Here is a 4,717-nt window from a genome sequence, read left to right on the forward strand (position 1 = left end):
CAATCTGAGCCATTGGCGTCGTCTCTCTGGTTGGACGCTTTCACTCACCCATCACAACCAATCAGACTCTCAGGCCTGGGTCTAATGGAACCCGGGAAGCTGAAAACTGATATCTGATTGGCTGCTGGCCTCATGGAATGGCTGCCTAATTGGTGGCAAGCTGGTAGTGACTGCTCTATTGTGGGCCTGTCCTCGACTTATCTTGCGGACTAGGCATCCTTTTCAGCCAGTTTGGGAATCATGTCAGCACGTGAAACCACATCGACTGGTGAAACGTTGAATTGCCCGTTTTCATTTTCTGAATCCAAAAAACCTGCTGAAACAACAAGGCTCAAATATGATATGACTTGATCAAAGATATTAAGTGCGCCAAAGACTGACTGAAACACACATATCATTTAGTATATCTGCACTCAGACACATTCGCACAAAGGAAGACAGAGGGAGAGGGAATGCATCCACACCCAGCTCACACATACTACACACCCACCCACCCACACATACTCGAGCAACAAAGTACATGAACTAACATCACATACAGTACTGCAGAACTGCAACTTATGTTTGCACAAATACACACACACACACACACACACACACAACATACTTACATACAGTGGTCACCCCCTACTTTGAGGCCGAAGGCAGGGTAATGATTCAGTTCCTCTTTGCTCTCCTCAGAATGTGTGTGTGTGTGTGTGTGTGTGTGCGTGCGTGCATGCGTGTGTGTGTGTGTGTGTGTGTGTGTGTGTGTGTGTGTGTGTGTGCGTGCGCGTGTGTGAGCATGCGTGCACACATGCATGTGCTTTTATGCATTTTTGTACATGTGTGCACGTGTCGGTATACATTTCTATTTGTGTGTACGGATGTCACTCTATGAATCTGCTTCCAGTGTGTGTGTGTGTGTGTGTGTGTGTGAGTGTGTGTGAATGTGGATGTGGTCAGGCCCAGTCATCTTCCAGGCAGCTAAGAGGAAACCCACATCAACTGCCATACACCACACTCTAGGAATAGCCTTGCCCAGTGCAGGCAGGAATGGAATGGCACGCCTGGCCTCACGCTTCCTCACCCATCCCCAGGCCCCTTCCCAGATCTATCCATCCTCCTCCACTGCACCCTTCTCCTCGTACAAACCCCTATCATTTCTCTTAGTTGAATTTTGTGCCTTAACAGACACCATCAATTCTTCTTTTTTTTCCCCTTTGCGGGATGTTTTTTTAGAAAGCAAAATGTCAGTGAGCCAGTATCAGTCCTGGGAATAAGCTGCTTATGAGATCGGGTGTGGGAGTATCAGTCCTGGGAAGAAGCCGCTTATGAGATCAGGTGTGGGAGTATCAGTCCTGGGAAGAAACTGCTTATGAGATCAGATGTGGGAGTATCAATCCTGGGAAGAAGCTGCTTTTGAGATCAGATGTGGGAGTATCAATCCTGGGAAGAAGCTGCTTTTGAGATCAGATGTGGGAGTATCAATCCTGGGAAGAAGCTGCTTTTGAGATCAGATGTGGGAGTATCAGTCCTGGGAAGAAGCTGCTTATGAGATCGGGTGTGGGAGTATCAGTCCTGGGAAGAAGCTGCTTATGAGATCAGGTGTGGGAGGTGTGTGTCTGCCTCCGTCTGTCTCAGCCTCTGACCTTGTCCTGCTAAGCGTGGCACGTCTAAAAAACCCAGGGATTCACTCTGTGGAAAAAAAGACGATTGGTTTACGTACATTTGACCCCTCCGCTGAGCGGCGGTGGCAGCATCAACAAAGCATGGAAAAAGACAGATAAGAGAGAGAGAGAGAGAGAGAGAGAGAGAGAGAGAGAGAGATATGGACAGAGAGAAGACCTTATCACTAGCCCTGGGAGTATAGTCAGGCTCACTAGTCTAGGCCTGTTAATATCACACAACTCTACAGTTTATAGCAGTACAGTAGTTGTCACTGGGTTGACAGCTTTGACCTATTTTTCATGCAAACACACTAGGTTTTATTTAATTTGTACGATATCATCAGCAGCACAAGTGACCAGTTTCAGCTTTGGATTCTCTGACCTCCAGTCTTTATTTGTGTTTTTGCAGGTTGACTGCTGAAGTCACAGCAATGCTGTCAAACCACATGTTCCGAGGATGCCCAGTCCATTCAGAGGAAAGGTAAGATAGTCCACCTTATTGCAGTATATCCTCACCTCCCCCCCCCCCCCGCGCCCCCTCCTCCCTCTAAACATTGTGTTTAGAGAGAGGCCACTAACATAGTGGCCTCCGGCTGAGGCCATGTCCCTATTGTAGTCCCGTCCAGCTGAGAAGCCCTCCACATCCCCAGAGAGCACGGCAGGGAGAGCACAGCACATTCGCCACTTTGAACCTCCAGTTCACACACAGCGTCAGCCATTACGCAAGACTTCCACAGGTGCAAGGTACAAGAAGCGCCCGTAGAGAGGGCCGTCACCGGGGAAAAGGAGCTGTATGATGCAATGTGAAGTGGCGTGGGACGTGAAACATCTCATCGCTGTCTTCATCGCAGCATGAAAACACCCAGGAACAAAGAAACGTGAGACAAGCGGAGGGAGAGACAGCCATTAGGGTGACAGAGCACTGAAACGTGAGACAGGCGGAGGGAGAGACAGCCAATAGGGTGACAGAGTACTGGAATGTATGGAGGGCGGAGGAAAGGGGAGGGGGGATAAGGGAGGATATTAGCCGGCACAATTCCTGTAATAAAGAGAAATTGGAGTCAAGTGACCATCAGCTGGTCAGAGTATGTTTGATCAACACGGTCATGAGGCCTCAGGTATGCAGGGCTCGGCGTGCGACCACAGTGAGTGAGTGTGAGAGAGAGAGAGAGAGAGAGAGAGAGAGAGAGAGAGAGAGAGAGAGAGAGAGCTGATCTACGCTTACCCTTCTCCCTATTTCCATTCTTCCTCACTTTTCCCTACTCTCCTCTCCCTCTCCTCACCTCTATGTAGGTCTGTTAGTTAAGGTCTGGTCAGGCTTTTCTCATGTGTCAGATAGGGCTGGATATCGCCACTGATTTCTCGATTCGATAGGATTCCGATACACATGGTCCGGATTTGATTCGATACGACTCGATATCGACATTTCAGTTACAATACCAATTTTGCTTGGATATGAAAGAGATTCGCAAAGAACTAATGCTGTAAATTTTACAAGGAACCCTCTACCTGGTGCATTATTAAAAATATTAATGTTTACGAGATCTCATTGCACTAAGAACCAAACCACACAGGTCTAATGGAGTTAAAGCTTCAAGCATCCACATGAAAAGGCATTATATTAAAAGATTGATATTGGGATTTATGAATCAATATCAGTTCCTTCAAATAAATACCGATTCGTATTGATAAAATAGATTTTTTAACCCAGCCCTAGTGTGGGAGCCGCGCTGGAGCCGGCATGGCGGTGGCCGCTGCCTGCAGTGCCTCGGGGGCTAATGGGAAAGAATGACAGGAATCTGCGACTGATAATGCCACACTCCAGCAGATAATCTCCCATATCCTTCCTCTCCCTCAGGCTCCTCTTCTCTCCTCTGCTCAAGCTTCCCCCCCTCACTCCACTGCATCCATGCTCTCCCTTCTCCTCTATCCCCCCCTCACTCCACTGCATCCACGCTCTCCCTTCTCCTCTATCCCCCCTCACTCCACTGCATCCATGCTCTCCCTTCTTCTCTATCCCCCCCTCACTCCACTGCATCCACGCTCTCCCTTCTCCTCTATCCCCCCCTCACTCCACTGCATCCACACTCTCCCTTCTCCTCTATCCCCCCTCACTCCACTGCATCCACGCTCTCCCTTCTCCTCTATCCCCCTCACTCCACTGCATCCACACTCTCCCTTCTCCTCTATCCCCCCTCACTCCACTGCATCCACACTCTCCCTTCTCCTCTATCCCCCCTCACTCCACTGCATCCACGCTCTCCCTTCTCCTCTATCCCCCCTCACTCCACTGCATCCACGCTCTCCCTTCTCCTCTATCCCCCCTCACTCCACTGCATCCATGCTCTCCCTTCTCCTCTATCCCCCCTCACTCCACTGCATCCATGCTCTCCCTTCTCCTCTATCCCCCCTCACTCCACTGCATCCATTCTCTCCCTTCTCCTCTATCCCCCCTCACTCCACTGCATCCATGCTCTCCCTTCTCCTCTATCCCCCCTCACTCCACTGCATCCATGCTCTCCCTTCTCCTCTATCCCCCCTCACTCCACTGCATCTACGCTCTCCCTTCTCCTCTATCCCCCCTCACTCCACTGCATCCACGCTCTCCCTTCTCCTCTATCCCCCCCTCACTCCACTGCATCCACGCTCTCCCTTCTCCTCTATCCCCCCTCACTCCACTGCATCCATGCTCTCCCTTCTCCTCTATCCCCCCTCACTCCACTGCATCCACGCTCTCCCTTCTCCTCTATCCCCCCCTCACTCCACTGCATCCACACTCTCCCTTCTCCTCTATCCCCCCTCACTCCACTGCATCCATGCTCTCCCTTCTCCTCTATCCCCCCTCACTCCACTGCATCCACGCTCTCCCTTCTCCTCTATCCCCCCTCACTCCACTGCATCCACACTCTCCCTTCTCCTCTATCCCCCCTCACTCCACTGCATCCACGCTCTCCCTTCTCCTCTATCCCCCCTCACTCCACTGCATCCACGCTCTCCCTTCTCCTCTATCCCCCCTCACTCCACTGCATCCACACTCTCCCTTCTCCTCTATCCCCCCTCACTCCACT

Source organism: Poromitra crassiceps (genome assembly GCF_964638095.1).
Source record: "Poromitra crassiceps genome assembly, chromosome: 6".
Classification (NCBI taxonomy): domain Eukaryota; kingdom Metazoa; phylum Chordata; class Actinopteri; order Beryciformes; family Melamphaidae; genus Poromitra; species Poromitra crassiceps.